The 24185-nt window shown below is 50.5% G+C and overlaps 1 protein-coding gene across 25 annotated transcripts in view; it reads right to left on the bottom strand.

Moving 5' to 3' along the window:
• Positions 1–10650, bottom strand: part of NFASC (neurofascin) — a 95104-nt gene extending 84454 nt beyond the window's left edge. For 24 of the 25 annotated variants that reach the window (XR_012838913.1, XM_075775798.1, XM_075775814.1 and 21 more), the window contains exon 1: positions 10553–10650. The gene's annotated coding sequence lies outside the window, so the exon portion shown is untranslated. Of the gene's footprint in view, positions 1–9960; positions 10520–10552 lie in introns of those variants that run through there. The other variant, XM_075775793.1, reaches the window with a different exon arrangement.
• Between the last annotated feature and the right edge of the window lie 13535 nt (positions 10651–24185).

The raw sequence follows: 24185 nt of genomic DNA on the forward strand, positions 1-24185 counted from the left end.
GGAGACGACGGGTCTCACGGAGCATCACTGCCAGGGACGGCTGGAAGGTTGGGAAGAGGCACAAATACCTGGTGAGCCCAGCCACCGCGCTCAGGGCCAGCAGCTAGGAGGGTTTCCAGCGCACCAGAGGCCAGCCGAGTCTCTCCTGGAGGTCGGAGCACGGAGCTGGGACTTGTGCTTTATCAGCAACCCCCCTCCCTCCTGCATCGGGCGGAGCAGGGCTGCTCCGAGAGTTTGTCACTGCAGTAAAGAGGGGAGCAGTGCACAGAGGAGGTCTGGTTTTCAGGGATTAAGAAGAACTGAAAGTTTTGCAGCTCGATCCATCTTGTCCCTCGGCCGGGCTGTGTCTGGAACCAGCCCTCGTACACCCACAGCCAGCTGCGGGGCAGGGAGGGCAGCGTTCGTCCCAGACCAGCCGTCCCCAGCGCGACTACACACATTAATGCAAAGCACTTCCAGCCTCCAAGCCTTAAGTAGGCAGCATTAGCTCCACGGATGCTCTCTGCCACCGCAGGCAGTCCAAAGCCATCCTTAAGTCAAGTCATACCACCCCTGCCTAAGCATGTCAAGGATTAGACACCGAAAAGTTCATTAGTGCCATTTCCCTACTTATCCCAGACTAAGGCAGGCGCTGCCGTTACTCGCTGGTCAGCTGCGAGGGCACCGTCCCCGGCTACGCTGAGTAGAAGTGACGCGCTGCTGCTCGCTATTCGCCGCTACAGGACGCCGACACGGCGTACGTGCTGTCTGCTTGGCGCAGGAGGGCGATGCCAATCTCTGCCCGTGACACGGCCATGCTGCTCGGTGCAGGTCAAACACCCTCCCGCGACAGCAACCTGCTGCGCTGCTTCCTACAGCGCTTCCACCCACGGAAGCCAGAAACGCAGCGAAGCGAACTCACCGGCGTGGGGAGGCCATGGAGGGGACGGGGAGGTGGCTCCTCATCCTCCCTGGAGGGATTGCGGAGCTGGGATGTTCCTGTGCTCTGCTCCCAGCTCCTGCCTGCGGTCACACAGCAGCCCTCTCCACAGCGGCTGAGTTTCGGCCGCCAACGTACCTTCACACCCGGAGGAACATCCTGCACCCGCAGACCAAAAACTTACAGGGACCCTCGGAGTTTCTCCTCATCCGCTCATTCTGCGGGAGGAGGTTTTCCCCAAAGGGTCCCTGCCTGGCTGGTTCAACCCTGGTCCAGGTCAATACTCCAACAAAGTAGCTCAAAATACTTCATCATCCCAAACCAGCAACCTGAGCACAGGCAAGAGCCACTGTGCAGAGGGGAGGCCCCCGTTACCCACCCCCACGTGCCCCCCCAGCCCGCTCCATCCTGCTCAGGGTGCCTGCAGGAGGAATGCCGGCACGCAGGCTCGTCCCACTTTTGGGAAGGCACCTCCAGCGCTGGAGGGACCCGTGGGAAGGAGCAGCCGCTCGCAGCAGCACTCACACAGTGTCAACCGACCTGAGATTTCAGTTTTCAGAACTGCACAAAGCAGCTTGCGACAAAGAGACCACTTTCCTCTTTTTTTTTTTTTTTTAAAAATCATGACTGCCAAGCCAAAGTAACTAAGGAAAAGACACCTGCAGTTCTTTTCTCACCACACTGGCCTAGGAACGGATACGGCACAAAGCCTGTGCTATCGGCGCAGCACCCGTGCCTTAGGATGTCAGCACAAGGCCAGGAGTCCCACTCCACCTCCTCAGCTCATCACTTAAGTGGCAACTTCAAGAAAAGAAAAGAGCTTAAAAGAAAAAGAGGGCTGTCGTTCCTACGAAACATCCCTTTACTACATCATAACGCTTCTTTTACCTTAAATGAATGTGGTTATAAAAGCACGTGCTGTTACTCAGAGGACTAGCAGAACTTTTCAGCCAACTACCAGCAGCAGAGCCAGCAAGTTGCAAGCGTGACACGATCTTCTTCCCATCAAAGGAATCTTCGTCCACACGTTGCCAGCTCTCCCCTTGACGTCAGCAAACAGAAGCCTACGTCATAAAGCACACATAACAGCAGGCCTTATGGAGCCGCCTCCATCGATCACATCTAGATCCTGGTGGCCAACTAGGGCAGCTGCACAGACATCTCGCATCGTGATTATATCACATCACTTGCGGCAAAGGGAAAGTGCCTGCGAGATTTTCTCAGCCAGCGGGCGTACTGCGAGCCCTTGCAATCTGCAGGACAGTCTCCTGTTGTTTCTGCTGTTATTTTTTTCTACCCCGTAAAGACTTTTTTTATTATCATTTTTAACGTAACTCAGAGGACTAATAGCACATTCTAGCAAGTGAGACCACATCCAAGGTGAAAAAAATCAGGAACTGGGCTAGCAGAGATTTCTGAGGACAAGGAAGGAGAAGATCTTTCCGTGGTGCCGGGAGAGGGAAATGCCATTTAAAAACCAGACACTGCTCTGGCAAAGCCCAGATTGAACGAAGACTAAATAAGAGCTGACAAGCTGACATTTGAAAAATGCAATTAGCTGCCTTGTAGAGCCACCCTGTTATCTTATTGTTTATTACATGTTTGCTCAGTCTAAGAGGCAATACACTTATTTAAACTTCATTCTCAGGCTCTCCTGCTTTGACTTGTCCCTTCAACCAAGAGCTCCTGTCCTTCCCCCGCCTCAACCCTACCTCACAGGGTTACAGCGAGTTTGATTTCCACCAAAGGACCGTATTATATAACTGCCATTATAAACCTGCTCTTTGGAAGCATCTAGAGCAGCAAGTGAATTCCCAAGATAAGAAGTGCTTGGGAACAACTGGATGCCAAGGAGAGAGCCGAGTCTCACTGCATTAATTTCCCATTTACGCGGTTCCAGGAAAGTGCCGTCCTTCCCCAGAAGCGACAATCCCAGTCGCCCCACTGAATTTAACTAACCTGTTTCTGCAGCACTCGACCCAAGCTCTGCAATCGGAGATGTATGTATTCTTATACAAGTCCCTAACTCTCTTAATTGTGATAAAGTTGTCTTTTAAACATATTAGCGTGTGTCATGGACCAGAGCCATTTTATGGACATAAACATAATTCACATTTCTTTGTCTTGCAAGGCAAGTTAGGGGGAAAGAAGCAGCATCACAGCTGAGCAAACACAGCTATCTCCTGGGTAAAAAGCCTGCCAGGAACATTTAGAGCTCCCCAGATCATTTCACACAGGAACCAGTCCCACCTCCATTCCAAACCCAAGGCTCTCTAGAAAGGTTGGTCTATTTGGAAGGGAAGGTTAGAGTGGCAAGGCAGACAAGGAAAACTGAGTTCATGAAATACAACGTTAGAGAGAAGCCTGCTATACTGGGCTCAGGCCAGATTAGCCTCACAGCTGTCACCATGGCCAGGAGAATTCAGACGAGGTCAACCAAAAATACATAGCCGGGGACCCAGCTGCTGATATTGCTGGAAAATAAAACCCTGTGGGCCTTGGCATCTGGATACCAGAGCTGTCAATAAGAGACGTCAGGCTGTGATATGCAACACAATATTTTGAAGGACACTTTTACTGTATATATATTTGTCTTCTAATAAGTTTATACAAAATACGTGGGCTGCACTAATACATGTACGAATTAACCCTAACTTCAGCTTTTCTGGGCATAACGGAGGGAGCACTTAGTTTTGACAGCTAGTTCAGTCTTAAGACATTTTACATAAGAATCCAAATTTACTAGATATAGTGGAAGAAGGAAATAGGATTATCAAATTCTTAAGTTGATTTGATATGGTTTTCAAGAGGTTATTCTCAGTGCACGCTCACATACATAGCTTCACTGCAGAGGGCATCAAATCCTACCTAGCCATGCTCTTTTGAATTTGCAATGGAAGAAGCAAAAATAAGCCAAGATTTAATTCCCCAGACATGCAGCAAGACTTGCAATTCAATTACAGACAGACTGCTCAAAATGACAGTGCCAAAACATGGTCTGGGGCATGCCAGATGTAGCATGAAAGGAGGGCTGGCCCGAGAGGAGCTTCAGGGGTCCCATGCATGCTGTCACACGTGCATGGCTACAAAGCCTCGGTTCTCTCACTCCCCGCTCCCTCCCACTTGCCTGCACACATCTGTGAGCACGTCACAGGGATTCAAACAGAAGCCAATGAGCTTGCAACAAGCAGTCTTTGTTGCTGGGTCTGGTAGGAATCTGAAAGCAAGATTTCACGAATCCTGACACTATTTAAGTGACAGCAAGAAAGAGAGCTTTTTCTATGTCCTTAACTCAATAAGGGTACAGCTCAGCATACAGATGTGTCTTTATCAACTGCAGAGCCATGCTGTGCTGTCAGGCATATTAGTAACTCTCCCAGCTATCACAAACGGGGCTGTGTAATTAAATGTGAGGCGGCTGGTGGTACCATACCCTACTGTGGAACTGTTAAGAGCCTGTGGAACTAGATGCAGGCTGGCTCCAAGTACTAATCATCTAAATTGCTTGAGGAAGAGTGACATTTACCACCACTCTCACACTAGAGCACAGGCAGCTCCTCATTAACTGAGTAGACTCTGTGTAAAGCTTCCAGGACTAAGTCAAGAGTCAGGGCTGGTCTTCACCTTTTCAGTTTGTTGGATGAGAAGGAAATGCTGTCATTTCTTTCCCTCCCTCCTGCCCCCAGGTTGTGTGAATATCCAATAAAAGCTTCTTCACAGCAATATGAGGATGGGCAGTCAATCTTTGTATATGAGAAAAGGTTCTCAAAGTGATGCAAAGAGGAAGCACGTTGTTTTGCTTCCTGCTGGTGAAAACCCTTAAAGTAGCAGGATCACAAAACAATTCTGTCTGGAAGGGACCACAGCAGGTCACCTAGTCCAACCATCAGCTGAAAGCAGGATCAGCTAGAAGGTCAGACCAGGCTGTTCAGGGCTTGATCCAGACGGGTCTTTAAAACATCCATTCAACACGGGTGGAGACCACCCAGCCTCTCCGGGTAACCTATGCTACTGCTTGGAGAGTGTGTGGGGAGGAATTTTTTTCCCCCCTTACATCCTCTTGTTTCAGCCTACGGCTGTTATCCCTTCTCCTTACCAAGGACAGGAGGAGCAAGGCAGGGACGAACGCGGAGGGTCCGGAGAGCCCCCCCCATCCCCGGGGCGGGGGTTCAGCACCCTGGAGAGCGGCCGGGGCGGCTCCGCTCCCCCCCACGGACACCCGGTTCCTCCGCGTTCCCCGACCCGCGGCCATTCGCGTTCTTCCTTGCTAACTCCAGGTAAATCGTTCCTTAAGCATCTTGTTGAAATTTGGGGATGGGATACTACCCCCTCAGGCTCACACCATCATCTATGCTTTTGTTTGCATCTTCAGCGTAAATATACAGAGAGACATAGAATCATTCAGGTTGGAAAAGACCATTAACATCATCAAGTAAAGCTAACACTGCCAAGTCCACCACTGAACTATGTCCCCGAGTCTTGCATGGAATTAAAAAAAATTAAAAAAAAAAAGCAAGGAGTGTACATCCTACTTGTGCACCCAACATATGCAGGATATTAAGCAAATTAAACGGAGAACCTGAATGCTTGATCAAGACCGCTGCTCTCCGAGTAACCCCCAGAACTCAGAGGCCACTTCTCCTCCTCAAGGAGCAACTACTTCATACAAATGAAAAACATAAACAAGAAGCCAGTGCCTTAGGTGGTCTCCTCAATTTTAAAGGCCCTACATTTTCTTTTAACTTGGAGCTTCTGGAGGTTACCAGGATCACTAGGAAAAGTAAACATTTCATAGCAGAAATGTGATTTAAATACTTTTTCTGCAGATTCAAGGAGAGTCCTACCCACCTCACAGCTCACAGTGCATTTACCAGGCCTGCCCATCTGTGCCAGGGCATTTCAGAAGGAATGTAGTATGCAGGCTGACAGTGAGACAGTATCATGCTTGCTGTGACTTCGGAGGTCTGTAGGAACCCATCAGTCCCCATGCTGGAAGCTAACAAAATCTACTATCAAGGAGGCATAAAGCAGGAGAAAAACTGCCAGGAATTCAAATGAACCTCCAGGTTCACCTTGCACTGGGTTATGCTCCCTTTAACTAGCCATCTGCAAGGATGAACAATTGCTTCCAAAGGTGGGAAAGCAGCATCTAGGACAGCCTGTGCTAGTATTTATCAGCTATACCTATGTCATGCTTTGAACATGAGATTATTTGTTACCTGTGACAAGGAACAGCAGTGCCTGTTGGAGCAGGGCATGGCAGGAGGTGCGTCCACCCTGGAATGCACAGGCCTTCACATATGAAGTTGTCAAACCCTTTCAGATTCCACTGGAGTCACTGGAAGGTGCTCAGTACCATACTAGATTGAACCTTGACTATACAAAGCACCCTTTTTCCAGTGCTGATGCTTCTCTGGCAGCCTGAGAAGTCAAGCATCCCTGAGTTTACACTTAATTGAGTAGCAGAGGCAAAGTGATGCTAGCAAAGGATTTCCAGATGCTGCTTTTTGCAGCAAAGCCTCCATTCCCTGTTCCCAAGGCCTGTATCCTGTCTTTTGTCCCGCTCTGCCTGCGGCCCGGGCAGGATGCTTTGCTCTCCTGTGCCCTTGGGCTCTTCTCTCTAAGCTGCATTCCTACAGTGAGAATAATAGGACTCGCTTATCACCGGCAGCAAGAGGATGGGATGAGATCCAAAGGACTCTGAACAGAGGGGAGCTAAAGAGGCAAGGCAAAGACTTGTCCCTGCATAGCATCCTGGGGAACCTCTACCTGGTTTAGCCACGCAAAACCGTTTCTATTTGTTCAGTTCTTAATCCTTCTCCTCCTATCTCATTAACTAGGAATGGTGATCCCTATAAGCAGGGTTGAGGTCTAAATCCTCCTCTATTTTAATCCATAATAACACAGCATGGTTTCTTTCAGATCTGGATTAAAAAAAAAAAAAAAAAGGAGGGGAATTATTTAGCATAACAACAACTTCAAGGAAGTTCATTCTGAGCTGGATCTCTAAAATCATGCAACAATTATCCTGGAAAGCAAAGGTAAAAGAATGAAGGTATAACCTCCTTCAGCAGGGAAGAAAGAAAAAAAGACAGACAGAGCAGAAGTCATCCAGCAACATTTAAAATAAAGAAAATTATTTTTGAAAGGAGTTAGCCACAGGGCAGGGAGACAAGCTAGACCTCTCTGACAAGATTTGCTAGAGCCTTTCAAAAACTGTAACTGAATACAATCCTTGGTTTGAGCTGCCTGCTCGGTTTTAAGATACAAGGGAATGTTTTGATAAGGGCCAATGAAACCCAAGGAACAACAAAGATTCAAAGGGGAAGTACCAGAGTTTAAGTTCCTTTCTTGGATTTTGAAAGTCTCCTTCCAGGCTTTACTTTTATTCAAATTCAAGTAAAAACTGATTTTCTATACATGACTCAAAAGATATTCAATGTCAACAACTGTAATGGTTTTAAATCCTCACAATTCAGCTGCATTCTCATTTCACCCAAACAAGCAGAGCTTTGCAACTGTGCGGAAACCAGGGGATTTCTCAGCTCCCTGAAGTCCTGTAACAATACAAATGAAGGAGCTCTGCCTTGCCATTCAGGTTTATCTACATATAAAGTTAAGTGCTGGTGAGATTTGAGAGCCTGATGCTGCACAGACAACTAAATTAAAACCCCATAAAAGTCAACACACACTACTTCTGGCTGGAGAAGGAAGTAATTCAACAACTCCAGCCGAAGGCTCACAGATAACATCAGAAACGCAGAACCATCCTGGGAATCTGGCTATTTAATTTCCCCAGATTTCTCTAACAATCTCAAGCACAAACCTTTTACTTGTGGGCTCCTCCTTACCAGAGCAGACCAAGAACAAGGTGGAGCCGACGCACTCGAGCTCTGAATAACCTGTACAAACCTTCCCTCTACCCAGGTAGGCTCCATTTCTAGAAATACTGACATCTATCCAGACAGTATTTTGTTAGAGATGCCCCATAACTACCACATTTCTGCCAAGTGGGGTTACAGAGATGACAGGAAAGGCTAGAGGATTCAAGTCTGGCAAGGTATTTGGTACGTATGAATAATTCACCCAGCGAGCCTTCTCCCAAGGACACCAGGTCACCCAACCAGGCCTGAAACAGAGCATCGAAGTAAAAGTCATTTCAATGGAAAGTTGAACTACTTAAAAAGCCAACTATTTACCCTTTCCCGTCAGCCCAAACCAAGCACCAGCAAAGTTCCCTTTGCCTCCTGTCCACGTCCATTCTTCCTTCCCTCGTGATCGCAGGCAACGCCAACAGCTGCCTGGGTCTGAGTTCACAGCTTTTCATTTCTATTCCCACTCAGTCGTGTCTGTCCCCCCCAATATTGACACGTTACTGTTCACTCCTGATCTCAGCACCTTCCCCACTCACTCGGCAGCTCACCCATGAGACTCACGAGCAACAACATTCAGTGGGATGCAACCACGCTAAGACCTACACACAAGAGCCTCGTGCGAGTTGCCTCCTCGCAGTGCCTCGGACAGCTGCCAGGAACACGTATGAAGTATAAGGCCTCATTTCTTGTTGTCATTATTAAATATATTTGACCATCTTTGCCTGTGCACTGCAGAAGCCTTTGCGGTGGCACTCCGCCAGCAGCAGCATCGATTTTATACACAGGACCCATGAAGACGAAGACAATTAGATCACAGCTAGGCAAATAATTCATTATGAATTAATACCATTTGAGAGCTTGGGATATCTTCCATTTAATCATTAGCTAGGAGAAGAGATGATTGGATTGACTGACTTAGTTTAAATCAGATCCCTAGCCACAGCCAAAGCAACACAACTTGGGAAACACTGCGGCCTGCAGTAACACCCAGCGAGACACTGAAGATGATGTTGGAGCTTTGTTATTACGACAGCCAGCCCTACCACACAGCTTTAGCTCAAGCAAGACAAAGCCAGTCCCCAGGTCTCAACCCCTGTAAACAAAGTCCATTTTCAAATTTAACAACTCGAGCCCATCCTCCGTCAGCTGAGAAGACCTCCATGCATTATTTATGTTGTACTCGCATTACAGCTACGCAAAAAAAAAAAAAAAAAAAAAAAAGGAAAGTCAGCAAGGGCCCAGCCTGAAGCTGTTAAATAGAAAGAATGTGATGCTGAATTTGAGCAGTTATCTTTCAAGGTAGGCCGTGCAAAGAAGTTTTCTGGAAACAAAGCAGTCACGCTGACGATCAATTTAGCTGTCTGCCAAAGGGTAGGCATTTTATAGAAAACATGGTCAAGAATAAAGGAGTTGGCATCTCAATAAAAGTCACTGGATCCTTGCTTTTGTCCTCAGCATCTGATAGGAGAGCCCTGGAAACACTGACAGCGCCACAGTATCCATCTTAAAACAGCCAGGCGTCTGGTCTGCCTTTCAGTATTCCACTTGTCCTGCAATACACACGTCCCCCTGCCCTTTTACACTGCCCCTCTCCCAAAAAGCAGAAACATCCCTGTTTGACTTTCAGAAGTACTCCATAGCCCACATGCTATTCCAAGGACCCGACCTTGAAAAAGAATCTCAAAGACAGTATTCAAAAGGAAAAAGAAAAACCTACCCAAGCAGTAAGCCTTTCCCCACTTTTAGAAGGGACGAGTTTTTCCAGAGAAAACCTCCCTCCATCCCTCCGTACCCCCCCACCCCACAGCGGCGTGCCCAGAGGCCTCACCGAGATGCAAGCGTGCATCTTTCCTGTGCCCTATCCTCCAAGGAGCAACTAAGGCCATGGAAGCAGATATTACGCTATGCTCGAGCCAAACGGTACCTCTTCCAGGCCCCCAGGACTCCCACCTCAGACACGGCCACGCACGCGGAGCAGAGTTTCCTTCAGCCTCTGCAGCCCATTTCTGAGCGTTTGCCGGAGATCGGGAACAGCTGAACCGCCCGTACAGCCGGGAGTACAAATGATTCAGCACTTTCCCCACCTCCAGAAGCCCGATCGATAGCAGCGAGCTGCTCTGCAGGCACAGCCGGAGCATGCAGATTAAAAATACGGCAGTCACTAACCGCTGCTCGCCGGCGAGGCCCGGCTCCATCGAACGCAGCATCGCAACCCGGGTGTTTCCGAAGAGGCCTCGCCGATGAGGCCGGGGATGTACCTTGCCAGCACAGGATGCTTCAGAGGGAGAACACGAATCCAGCCCCAAACACGAGAGGGAAGAAGCAGGGTGCAGCCTCCCCGCAGAGCAAGCCCTGCTCCCCAGGAGCGTTCGGGGACCGAGACATGCCCTGGCACACAAAGGTTGTACCCGGGCTGCCTTTCCCTTCCTGCACCCCGTCCCCCCGGACTGACACATCAGGATTTTATCGCACGCATAGACACGGTGTCATGACGTAAGAGCAAAAATCCTGTCACATGCCGGTACCCAGCTCCCCCCACATGCGTCTCCGGCTCGGGGAGGCAAAAATTGGGGGGGGGGGGGGGAGCGGGGAGGAACCCCCCAGGCAGCGGGGTCCCAAACCCGCGATAAGCCGCGGGGCCAATCCCCCCCCCGTCCAGCCGTGCCCCGGGGCTGCCGCGGCCGGCCCGACCCCAGAGCATCCCCCCGGGGGCCGCCCGCAGCCCGGTACCCCCCACCCCACCCCCCGCTCCGCCTACCTGATCCGGCAGCGCCGGGCTCGCCGCAGCCGGGGTTCGGTGCACCGCACTGCGCGCTCCCGGGCGCGGCCCCGCCGCACTGCGCGCTCCCGGGCGGGCGGGTGAGCGAGCGAGCGCGCCCCGGGAGGAGGCAGGGAGGGAGGCAGGGAGGGAGGCAGCGAGGGAGGCAGGGAGGGAGGAAGAAGGCAGGGAGGGAGGCAGCGAGGGAGGCAGCGAGGGAGGGAGGCAGGGTGAGGCAGGGTGAGGCAGGGTCTGGCAGGGTCAGGCAGGGTCTGGCAGGGTCTGGCGGGGGGGGGGGTGTAAGGCAGGGGGAGGGATTCATTAGCGGTGCTGTTAATTAGCAGCTGCAGCCTCTTAGCGCGCTGCTGGCCGGTACCGGCTCTGCCCTCCCGGCTGAGCGGCCCCCAGAAGTTTCCGCGGACACTGAAAGCACAACCCGGGGTGACAAACCACGCGGGTCCCATCTCCAGACTTTTCGGGTAGGAAAGGACGAGCCTTTCCTGGGCACAGGGAAACCCCCAGATGAAGAGCTGCGGAGGAGCCCCCCGTTACAGCACCCCTCGCTGCCCCCCCCCAGCAGCGGCATCGCCCTCGGGGGGGGGGGGGGGGGGGGGGGGGGGGGGGGTCTTTGCCCCGCAGGGTGCTGCTGAAGAGGAGCAGAAGTATCGCAGCTTGGCTCTGGGTGAGGTGTCAGGTGGTGGCTGGCTGCGATCGGGCACTCTTCCCCCGCCGAGTGACCCAGCCGAGGCTTCTGTTCACATCACAGCCCAGACATCTCTTCAGTGACTTGGTTATCAGAAATGTCAGTTTAATTAAAGCCTCCCCCATCTAGGAAACACTCACAGCAAGATTCGCCGCTTCCCTCGCCATACATTTTATTACATTATAAATATTCTGCTGAGGTTGTGAAACTTAAACTAATATAGACATATCCTGTAGAAGCAACACACTGATCCTTATTGATTTAGCATATCTTCTAGACAACATATATTGAACGTGCTGATGCACATGGTCTATTTAAGCCCTTGAGGGGTTTTTCACAAAAAGGTCTGAGGTCCCTGGCTTAGCCCAAAGGATGCATTTTACATTCATGTGTGTTGCCATCCCAGGAAAGTCAGTAAAGAATTCATCTGCCAGGAGTTAAATGTGTGTCCTGCAGGGTCTGCTGGACCACCACAGAAAAGAACCTTCCTCAGGGGATCTGGAGAAGAAGCTGGAGACTGCAATTTTACTATTGAGTTGTAGATGCAGTAACACAAAGCCAGATTCAGAAATCAGGTGCTGCAGAAGAGCTACAGCCCAGCTGCTGTAAATGAAGGAAGATAATCAATGAGGCAGCGCAGGATCCAGAGCAGAGCTCCAGCCACCCAGCCCCAGCTGCCAGGGTGCTGGTGAAAGCACCGCCAAAAGCTGAGCCATGCATGGGAGCAAAGAGGGATCAGTAGCAAAGTAACCAGGTGGCTCAAGCTGGGCACCTTTTAATGTCGGTCAGGCATGGGCTTACCTCCCTTACCCTGGAGCTGCTCAGCACCCTTGGAAACATTAGACTTCATCAGGCTCAGCCATTTCTGCAGGGATCCCGTTGTACAGCTATATTTAGGGCAAGAGTATATAAAGTCACTCTTCAAGAGCTCCTTCTTAAAGAGTGTTGAGTGCTCCTCCAAGATGCTGATTACTGTTAACTCCAGAGGGATCCAAGAACATGCCGTACTTCCTAAGAGCTGCTCAGTGCCTTACAGAATTCACTTCTTGTTCCTACAATGTCTATCCCTTCTTTCCCGTTAGTGGTGCTGGTTGCAAACCAGCCCGCTGGGAAGGAACTAAAATACCCCTTCGTGCTTTTGGAAGTCTCTTTGCAGAGAATCCCATCCGGAGGAGAACATTGCCTCCCTGCATCACACAAATACTGATTCGCAACATACAGTGCTTGCTCTGGTTGTGCTACGAACAAAAATTTGCTTACTCTCCTTTGTAGCTACCTCTGCGAGATGTACTGGAAGAAATGGTGAGCGGAGCACTGGTGAAAAGCTTGAAGGCTGTTCGAGCATGCGTACAGGGGGGAAAATGAAACGGAGCTGTGTCTCCTGGCATGCATCTCTGTCTAGAGATAACCAAATCTGGTGCAGCAAGGATCAAAATGGTCAAGAGAAACAGTTCGTTGCAAACCATTGGCAACTTGAGATGAAGCACGTAAGTGCAATGGCAATTGCACCCTGTACTTGCAAGAAACATTTGTGACTGTTTACAATTAAAATTAGCATGAAGCTAGGCCCAGTGCTTGGTGTTTCCCAGCAAGCATGTGGTTGAACTAGGAGGACATCCCATACCAACAGAGGTACACATATGTGCATGGGTTATTAAGCCAGACCTTCCTGCTGGGCAGAGCCCAGTCATGAGAGGTGAGGGGCTGACTCCTAACACGGCCGTGGTGTGCTCCCTCCTCGGCTCTCGTTCCTTGCTGCATCTGCTCTGGATATTTGTCCTCACTCGAGAGCTCATAGAGGGTCCCCTCCTTTGCCTTCTCCCTAGAGAATCACTGCAATCAAATTAACATGGTTAACCAGGGAATGGGCACTGAGGATAAATTAGATGAGTTTCTCTCCTCCAACCAATCTCTTTGAAAAAAAGTATTGATTAGCCTTAAAGCATTTGCACTTGAGAAGATGGATTCATGGGCACCCTGCTATGACACTCGAGCCTTTCAGGAAAAGCTCCTGATGGATGCACATCCCAGGCACTTTGTTTTAATGGAGCAGCAGCTTTGCTTGCCCCTAGGACATAAATCATTGCGCTGTTGCAGCCAGTCTTTGCTTCCCTAGTTGAGAGCACAGGACAGGAAGCCCTTCCCGTCTGTAGCTACATGAGCACTGGCAGAGGTGTCTTGCCTCATTAATGACCCTGCAGTTTTATTCAGAATTGGTGCAGAGGATTTAGACCTAGACTGGCACTTCAATACACTCATCCTGTATTTGCTAAACCACTGCAAACATGCAATGCAGCACAGACTTCTATTTCTTTGGAGCCAACAATTTAAAAGGGGAAGGGATCCTTCAGTTCACGAGCATCCAACTCCAGAGGCCTCGGATCTCACTTGCCAGCAATACCAGACCTCTGCAACTGCAGAAGGATGCAAAAAACCACCTACCGCTACCAAACCACCCGTAAGACTGAGCTTGGTGGCAGATGCCCAGGACTGACCAGCCAGGCTGGGGCCTTCCAGCCCTTGCTCACCAAGCCCGACAACGCCGTTGGTTATCTGGTGCTGCCATCTGCTGCTACAGCAAAACGCTGTTTTCCTGCTGAGGGCAATCATTTTTAGCGTGCCCAAAACCCAACCCACAAAATATACACACTGTCAGGCGGCTGTTGTAAATCTCGCCCGGTGCTCACCTGCAAATCTCAGAGGACTGGGAAAATCTGCAGGTGGTTTGCAGCAAACTGGGAGAGCGGCTATTTGATCTCCCTGCAAATGCTCAAAGAAGATGAACTCCTTGGCACTGGGAGTAAAGCTTTCTCTCTGTCCATATTACACGCACAGAAGCGAAGGAAAATAATTGCAGCAGGGTAAGTTCAATGTAAATAATTGCAGCAGGGTAAGTTCCAGTAAAGGAGAGAAAAACAGCAAACTTGAGCTATGCCTGTGGATTAAAGGACCTGCACCAAATTAAGAACCCTCAGCCACAGCCGTACATCTGCGCAGTCCTCCAGACCTCTGTTGTCACTGCGATCCCATGGAGCATTTCAGTCTATCATCGCCCTCCTCGGAGCAGAGCAGGGACTGGCTGGATTTATTTTCTGTAGTGTGCCTGGGGCTCTTTGGGAGTGATCTGTGTCCGGGCAGGCTCCGGGAACAGAGCCTCGCCGGCACTGGTCTGACACCTCATGCATCAAGGGTCAGACTTATTTCTCTGATCGATCTTTACCTGCCTCCTGCAGTGCTTCTAGTACCCAGACTGATAGCAAAGAGCCACAGCTGCCTGTTGGGAAGGACGGCTTTGCTTCCCAAGAATCGCCTGCTTTCCCTCCCCAGGGCTGTTAACGTGTCTTTGGACAGGGGCTGCCTTAACCGTGTGCCAGCTAGGTGAGTACTCTGCATCTCATGCAGGGATTTGCTTGGTGGCAGCCAGGCACGCTCCAGCCTTCATTCCAGGAAAGGTTTCCTTCAACTTTTAGATCCAGAAAAAAGACCTTTATTTGCCTGGTTGAGACAGTCAAGACTGCACCCACCCCAGCAACAGAAGTGGGTGAAATCCTGAGATGTGTCATCAGATAGGTGATAAAATACTGACATTTCTGTTCCCAAACCAGCAGGGACGCCAACTGAACTTGCTCTAAAGAAGTTCTTGCAAAACAGCATCCCAGAGCAGTTGTTTCCCTAAAAGTTGCCTCTAATAACCCCCTCTCTACCTGGCTCCAATTCCTCCGCACAGTTTGCAGCCCCAGCTCTGGACCTGGTCCGGGGAACGGCTCAGTGGGATGCTGGCTGTGGGGAGGCTGCTTGGGGGGCCCAGGGGTGCCATCAGCACAGAGGGGACCACACGAGTGCTGGCACAGATGACAGGCAGGCAGCCACCCAGGCCATCGAAACCTCTCTGTTTCACAGCTCTAGGCATTCCTGGAGACTCCTGTGTCTAACACCGGCTTACCATGAAATATTAAGCAGCTCAATGTGAACAAAGCTTTGCTCTGATACTGCTCTTTCCAGACAGATTTCAAGATCGCAGATATAAGAGTCCAGGCAGTTTTGCCCAGCATCCTTCCCCCCGCCAGACAGATTTGCATTGCATCCCTGTGCTCACCAGGACCTGCCCTCTCAAGCCTCCTGTTTTGCATGAGGGGATGGGAAACAGATGAAGGTAAAGAAGATTTTTTTCAAGGGAAATTATGTCATTCCCTTACAGCTCCTCAGGGGCCCAAGGAGGAGCTAAGGGGAAGGGAAGGGGGAGAGGAAAACCCTTTACTTCTCCCCTGCACATCTCCATCTCTTTCTCCATCTCTCTCTCATCACACCCTTTAAGCCCTTCTCCTGACTTGAGGGGCACAGAGTGCCTTCATTTACTTTTTTTGCTGCCAGAGAATTCAGAGCTTGCTCAGCTGGAAAAGACTAGGCCAGCTTGCCTGTGCTTGTATCACCTCGATTTCTGAGTCAGCCGCTCATTATGCACGGAGACCGGGATGTTGCCCCATCATAAAACCTAAAGATTTCCAGCACTCCCCAGATGGCAAATCTAAAAGGTTATGCTTCCTGAAACACCTTTCTGAATCGTGTATCTTGTGCAGTATTCATCTCCTCTATTGCTTAATATGAAAAATAATGTGCATTGCTTTTGTTTTCTTTCATTTGATGAGGGAATTGTTTGTACAGAGCACATTCACGCAAGTGTCTCTTAGCTGCGGCAGAAGTCAGGCTCTACCTGTTAGAGCCTGGGAAAACCTGTGTGGGAGCCTAACTTCAGCCTGAAGTGAATACCGTGAACCTGTTCCATGTGCTACACCACTAGACTGCAGCAAAACACCAATTTCTGCTGCCAGCACACTTGCTGCACAGGAGAAAGGAGCAAACAGAACTGTGTGCAGCACTGGAACATCTTGCAATCACTCTAGCAAAAATCTAGGTGAGAAATCCTGCAGAGAGTGAGCCGCAAAGAAAACCATTGCCTTTAGGATGCACACAACCCACAAGAACATCTTTCTCGCTCACTCGGTTGGGCTGAAAGCGCATGGTGTAGGTGCAGCAGTCAGCATCGTGCTGCCTCTCAGCCGGTTTGCCCAAGGCTTGGCATCGCCATGGAGGTGTGACAAGCCAGTCCCGCTGAAACCCAGCCCTTGTTTTCTACCGAGTTTGCACAAACACTTGGCAAACGTGTAACTTGGTTGTGAATCCTACAAGGAAAAGGTGACCTAGAAGAAACCAATGAGCTGACAAAGACAACGTGTTCCCAGAGCTGGAGGGACCAACGAGCAGCGGGGGCTGCCACCAAACCACTCCTCTGTAGGTCTCTTTGTGGAGTGAAGTCAAGAGGACTATTAGAAACTAAGCGCTCTTAAACTTCAACCCGCTGAGTCCTTGAGCTGCGATCAACATTTTAGAGCTGAACTTTAGGCTCTTAACTCAGACATCTTGGTCTCAAAATCTAAAGGTTACGTTCTCCCTCCAGCAGCCCGCACCACAGCTCTGCGCAGGAGGGGATGTCTGCAGCCCCTCGGTTTGCAGTTTTGTCACTGGGGGGGTGATCCAGACAGCAGGAACAAAATGGGTTTCCTGTAGCTGCCAGCGCAGGTGGACGTAACCGAGCAGACCCACAGAGCAAAGCCATCAGCTGCCAAAGGCACCTTCCCTGGGGGCAGGTTTGGCCACGTGTTAGCCAAGATCTGCTGCATTTCCACTGGAGCCCCAGAAGGACCTAGGACTTTCACCGCTATCGCTAGCCTAGCAGATTTCTCACCATTACAGCAAATGATTTTACAGGGTTGTCTGGAAGGAAGACATTTAGATGTGAAAAGCATTCATTAATCATGAATAATTAATAATTAACAATTATTATTTAAAATATCAGGGCAGGAAAAAATCCCGGTGTGGATATTTTTGATTTGTAAATGCCAGGCTTTTAATTAAAAGAGAGGGAACATAATCATCAGTCAACTGTTTTTAACAACCAGCATTCTGGGGTTTGGCTGCTAGATGCCCAGACAGAAAAGGGCAGGGGCTTCGCCAGAGCAGCGGGAAGTTTCGAGTCTGAAGGACGTGTCCTGATGGAAACATCCAGTCCTGGGGCTGGGAGCCTGGAAGGATTTCTCAGCATTTGGGCCATCGCTCGGATAACCGCTGCCTTGTCCCTAACGCCTTCCACGGGGCTTTAGTGCCAAGAGGGGAAGCGTCCGGCTGGTTGCACTGTGTCAGTCCTAAAGCAATCTCCTGGGGATCGGTGGGAAACTCCAGGATTGTATAATGATGAATTAACGGGTCCGGAGAAGACAGCAGAAGCAAGGGACAATGGGGAAAGCCCAGGTTAAAAGCTGCACAAACAGTTAATTCCAGGAAAAGCAAGGAAGGAGGGAGGCATGGTAATTGCGCCGGGTCATACAAAGTATTTGGCTTCCTTCTTTAAATGGCCATGAACAAAACTAAAGCACATGGGACTTGATCAACACTCAGCGATGTTTTTGCTTGACTTGAAAACACCACTCTTGCTGAACATCCTACTTATATGAAAAAGAAAAAAAAAACCAACCAAACTTCTCCCAGCACTCCTTAGCCAGGCAGTGAGCTGAAAAAGATCCCCCCTGCAGAAAGCCTGCGCTGCCAGGAAGGATGAATGCCCTTGCAGAGTCACCCGCTTTAAAAACTGAAGTCCTTCCTGAACAACAGCAGGATGCGTGCAACCGCAGCAGCACAGAGCTGCCGTGTCCTGGTGTCAGCTTGCGGGGTGGGGAGGAGAGCCCAGAGAAGACACGGCTGGTCTTTACACGTACTTACACCCTCACGAGCTGGTGCAGCCCGTCCGTTGCACAGGGATTCCCGCACCCTGCCTTTGAGAGCTGTCGCACACCTAGCACTCTTCTCCTGGGTGCTTCATGGGCCGCTCACCACATCTCCAACCCTGATGAATTTGCTAAACCCACCATTCATCAGCCCCATTCAATAGTCAAAGAACCAAATTTTTCTCGGCAACATCAGTCCCCCCCTCCGTCACCACCCATCTACGCCAAGCTCTTCGCTGTGCCCTGGCACAGACGTTTCAGAGTCTTTCAAACAGCCTTTTCAGGCAAGAGGCTGATAAAGCCAACCCTGGCAGTGCTCGACTTGCTCACCATTCTGCGTGACCGAAGGCAGCGGAGTAACACAAGCACGCAGCTCCAGGGTTTGCGCTGAAGCCTGTGTATAGGTTATTGGTTAATTAATCAATAGGCTTGATCCTTTTCGGACACTTACAGAAACCTGCCTAAGCAGAGCAATTAGGATTGGGTGGGTTTCTGGTACCTATATTCCCACTTAAATTACCCGTGATCGAAAAGCAGCTGCAGGCTGGGTCTCTTCAGCATGAGCTAGCTTGTAAAAGAAAGGTCGCAGATCCATAAGGCTTGTTTTGCAGGTGAACAGCAGCATCCCATACTGAAAGGTAATAGAGGTCTTTTGTACAAAGAATTCCCACCTGAAATCCTAGAAATCATATAAGTAGACTGCATTAGCTACACATCATAAATATTGATGCTGTTGCTAAGGGGAAGGAGGGCTGGGTTCAATGTTAATGGACTGATGTTGGTATGCTGAAAACACTCTGGGGAGCAGAAGGGACAAAATACTGCTGTCAAAGAGAGAGCTAAGCGTGTCTCCTGTGGCTTTCAGGCAGGACTTGTACAGCTGGCCCCGGGAACGTGCAGAGTTTGATATGTGCATAGGTCCTTCCTCGTACTCTTTCTCCGAGTTTTGGGTTAATCATGCGACCTTGTGACAATAGCAGGTGGTTTTGCACCTGATCTGAGGTAGAGCACACACCATGGCATGGGCCGTGTGTCTTCACACCTGGACCTTGCGTGTGCAGCACCGGCATCTGGCTTTGGATGTATCCCCTGGGGAGGGGGATCTGCGAGGCTTTGGGTGCACCAGGCAAAGGCTGCCTTCGGCATGGGCTGAAGGTACTTGATGAGCTTGTGCAATTGCTTAAGGAGGATCCAGCTCTTGCATTTTCACCACTGGGCTTGCTGGCACAGGCAGTGCTAGAGGGTCTAACAGGGTGACGGTGGGTCCAGTGGAGAATAACATCCTTCCCAGTGACCAGAGGCTGGGCTGTGCATGGAGAGAAAGCATGGGGAGATGGCCAGAGCTAAGCACCATCCAGCCACAGGTGGACTGACAGAGTAGGATGGTTTTGGCAAGATCCCGAGAGATCTGTCCTTGGGAGTTTGTCCTTGTTCCACAGAGCTGCAGGGATGGAGATGTCCTGCCCCGTGCAGCCCAGCTGCTCAGCATCCCCTGCCCTGCAAAGCTGTGCTGGAGAGGAGGACTAATTAAAAAAGGAAGCTTTTAAGGAGAGAGGTTCCACACAAAATAAGATTATGACCGACCACTGCAGCAACCCAAGCTGTTCCACAGCCACGGCGGTGACCTGTGCGGCGGGTTGCGGGGGCAGGCAGCCGGTGGGCAGAGCCCGCACTGCCCTCCCCCTTGCTGCAGAGACACTTTCACACCCCGCTGAATTAGTGCCCTGTTTGCGTGCAGCGCTCGAGAACCTGAAGAACCCTTAATGGATTAGGTATCTGAGAAGATGATGCTGCCAATTGGTGGCTGGAATTCCCCTCCCTCCTTTCCCCCTCCGTGTTTTTCCGCTGACTGATGCAGTCCCTGATGGTTTCCAAATTTCAAGTGCACAAGGTGTTACACAGGCCAAGCTTCCATGGCTGCTTATTATTCACAACAGAACAAGCCCTAGACAGCAAATTGCTTTGTTGATCCTGTGAAGGAAATCGATCCTTGCGAGCTTAGTGCATCTGACATGTTTATCGCTGGCCCCGCACGGGGAAGGATGCTCACGGCGGGGCCGGGAGGGGTGGCCCAGCTTGTGCAGCCCTGGTTCTCCCAGGCTCCCTGAGCTCCGGTGCGGAGCAAGCGTGAAGGCTGGGATTAGCTGATGGGCTTTCCAGGCCAGAAGGCACGGTTCTGGTTGTCTGATCGCCTGCGCAGGTATTGACTCTGCTATCCTGCCTGCAGACACTGAGCACCCTGGGTGCGAATGTGAATTGAAAGGTGTGAATTAAAAACCGAGCACGAGAGGGGTCTTGGGGTCATCCTGAGAAATGGGGGCGGTTCTTGCATCAAGGAGTTTGCAGGACCTCTGGACAGGATCTAGGTGTTAACGCTTTTCATTGTGCCAGCACCTCAGTCACTACACCTTGGGCTTTATGGTGCTGAAGACCTGCCCGCACCAGAAAGGTGTCCCCGCTTGCGTCCTCCAAAGAGCAAGTCTTGTGCTCACACCCCCACGGTCCCGGGCTGCGTGAGACTGAATGAGATGAATCCCCTTCGGTTCAGAGAAACCAAACGGGCAACAGGACCAGAGAGGGGAGGGCTGGCTTTTATTCATGATTCCTGAGACTGCGCAACACGGTTCAAAGCTCACTCCCAGCGAAAGAAAACAAGATGAGAAACGAACGCAACCTGAATCCGGGCTGGAGAGAAAGTGATTACTCGTTAATGGACCAGGCTGAGATGAGGCTGTCCCAACCCTGCAATTCAGGCAGTAAAACCACCCGCTGGGAGCCTCTGCCACAACTTTGTAAGAAAACCAAGTTCTTCAGAGAGAATAACAGATCATAAAGCTGCAGGACACACACAGATCATTAACGAAGTGGCAACGGCTGAGCCTACGCAGACAGCAGGCAACAAACCCGGCAGCGCCTGCCGGGGCAGGTCGGGGCTTCCCAGCACGAGCATCCCCAGAGGAGACGCTACCCAGACACGGAGGTGGGGAACGCGCGTGTTAAAACAACGGGAGCGATCGGCAAAGGATGCAAAGTGTAAGCAGGTATCGCAGGAAGACAGCTACTCGTGGATTCCAGTACTCGCACATAAATCTCGCCGATTGCAAACAGGAGGTGGTGTGCAGGTTGTGCCAGTGTTTAGTCAGCTTCGGGTGAAGTCAGTAAATCAAATGATTTTCCAGCCTGCACGTGTCTCAAAGGCAGCTGCAAGTGTCTGATGGTGCCTGATTTGACTTTTACTTTTACTTTTGCTGATACAGACCCAACGCTTTGCCACTCCAGCATCTTTCCCCCGACAATTCATTGATTATCAAGCTAGAAGGGACAACAGTCATAAATTCATTTGATCTTGTTTATAGTATTCGTCTGTCAGACTTCCCTGAATCAATTCCCATTTAAACCAGAATATTTCTTGCAGGGGAAAAAAAAATAAATAAAAAAAAATCCATGCATGGCAGAAAACTCTCCTAAAGCCCCCTTGCCTTTCCTCGGTCACAGCCAGCCACCCACCGGCATCACTGTGGCCCTGGGGAGCACCCAGGGCTCCCGCTTGCCTTCGCTGCCGCAGGCAGGGATTCGACCCATCAGTCGGTGGGAAGGCAGCGGAGCCAAAAATAAACCGCTGGATGGGGAGCAATAGCCCTGGAATCACAGCGGGCTGGGGTTTGGGGTTGCTGCTTTGGTTCAGTGTCTGCCGGGGGCTCCCGTTGCTCCAACACAAATAAGTTGCTGTTTTCACTCCCACGCTCCCCACCTGTGACAGAGCAGAAATAATTGGGTTTTTTTTTCTAATTTTGGTGTGTATAGCATGAGGTTGCTGGGGCAGGGGCTCTTCTTACAACAAGTAACAGTCCGGGAGCCCCCCGCGGGGACCCTGGCTGTGACCCCCGGCAGCGATGCCCTCCCTTCCCTAAGGAGTTCAGCCAATTAACAGGGCACCCATCGTGCTGCTGTAATTGCAGGCTATATTGCTCTAAACAGTAACAACAGCAACAAAAAAAAAAAAAAAAAAAAAGGTTGCTGGGAGTAGAGACTTGAAAATCCATTAAAGGATTTATTTTTTATTTTTATTTTACCCAATACCTTGGGGGTTTGAAAGCTCATCTGTGTGTTACTGCTCCAAATGGAAAACCAGAATAAATGCATATTTGAAGTAATAAAAGCCCTTTCGTACTAAATCTGAGTACAAATTAACAATTACTAGTGCTGTCTAATGCCTTTCTGCCTCAACATTTTCATTTAACAGCCGTTCTTTTATCTTCAATGCTCCAGTTATTTTTTTTCCTCCAAGATACTTATTGTTAGGTTAGGAAGAGGAGTATTGTTTTGTTTGGGGTTTTTTTTTTTCCTTCTTTCCAATTTAGCAGCAGGAGGAAAGGATTTTATTTTCTGTTCAGGCAAGAAAAAATTAAAAAAAATGAAGAAGAAAAAAAAAAAAAAGAGAAGCCAAGGAAGGGATCCACCGCTCTGACTCCTGGCCCCGAGCCCTCTCCACATTGGATGGGCTGGGAGCTGCCGGGGTGATGCTGCACCCCTGGACCACGGGGCCTGGGACCAGCACCCTCTTGAGCATTATTCTGGGGGGAGGAGATGCTGGTGGGCACCGTGTCCTCCTCACCCCGCAGGCGTGCTGCTACCCGGGCTGGGGGTCCCTGCCCACCCTGGGCATCGTGCTGGGTGCTTGCAGAGAGACGTCGGAAGGTGGAAGGGTCTCCTGGGAGAAGGAAAATCACGGCACTGATTATCCACCCGTCAGCAGCATCGCAGCACAGGTACACTGGGGGGAAAGAAGGTGCGCAGGTAAAGTCTGTTGCCTTTCTCGAGGGCTGAGGATCTCAAAGCACTGATGGAAAACGAGCGGAGGAATTAGCAGTGGAGGGTATGCAAACAGAAGGTTACCCCCGAGCCCTGCTCGAGCGCTGTGTGTGCTTCCTCTTCACACGCCATTAGGTTTATGGGGAAGCACACGACACAGCTGGGCTCCGAATAACCGCTGTGGGTTAGTGCTCTGCAAACAAGCAGGGCTGATGGATCTGAGCACAGGGGCTTCGGCAGAGGAGAAAGGATAGTCCATGGGAAATCTCTCAAAACGTGGAAGGGGGTGTTACCCGATTTCCAGCTGTCCCCCCTGACAGACTGTGCATCTCTGCAGGTCATGGGAGGGTTTGGAGCCATGACACAAACCTCATCCTGCGCGGGGACACAGCAAGGAGCCGGCTGCCATCGGCACTGATGTGTGTGACTATCGTCCTTGCGTGTAAGGAGAGAAAAAGAGGGATCCTGAAGAAAACTCAAGTTCTAAATACTTTCATTTGTCTTAAACTTTTGGAGAAGGGCATGAAATGTATCTTTAAAAAAAGAAACCTATTTGCATATTTTGCATAACTCAGCAGGAGACGCCGTGTGTTTTTCTCTCCCCCAAGAGCGGTTTCTAGCTTCTCTTTGATCGGTTCCTCACATCATCGATAAAGCACAGCATCAAGAAAGCACCATGAGGGATGTCTCCTTTGGAGGAGCAGGGAGCACCCCTGGCTCCTACCTTGGCTTGAGCCCACCCCGGGACCCCTCCCGCTCCTCTACGGGGGGGTTCTGCCACAGCAGCTGGAGTCAGAGCAAAGTCCAGCTCAGGCAGGGGTCAAGTAAGGCAGTTTTGGGGGCATTTCCTTGGCAATCGAGAGCTGTCCTAGTGGTTAAAAACCCCGAGCCCTTTGGGACTCCTGAGCCCTTTCCTGAGAAGCAGCGGGACCCCGCGGGCAGGACACTGGCCAGTGTCTCAGGAGACCCGAGGGCCTCTCCTAGCTCTGCTGCTGGTTCATTAGGTGACCTGATGATTGCCTCTTCTGGCTTGTACCCATACGATGGGGACAGCGAGGTGCTCACCCCCCGCTGTAAAGCACTCTGAGATTTCAGATAGCCGCAGAAGGGCTCCGGCAGCCCCTTGCTGGGGGGTTCCCGTGGGTTATTTGGCCTGTTTGAAATGTAGTTCCTATTAGCTGCCTCTCTCTCCCTCACTAGGACGCACAACGTGCTCTCAGCGAGGCTGTACCACGCTTTGAAATTCAATTCATCGCAATCAGCAGCAGCGGCTCCGAGGGCAAATGGAGAAAGCCAAGAACGTCGCCTCAGTTAATAAGATAACAATTTAACATGTGGC

Source organism: Balearica regulorum, chromosome 25 (genome assembly GCF_011004875.1).
Source record: "Balearica regulorum gibbericeps isolate bBalReg1 chromosome 25, bBalReg1.pri, whole genome shotgun sequence".
Lineage (NCBI taxonomy): Eukaryota > Metazoa > Chordata > Aves > Gruiformes > Gruidae > Balearica > Balearica regulorum.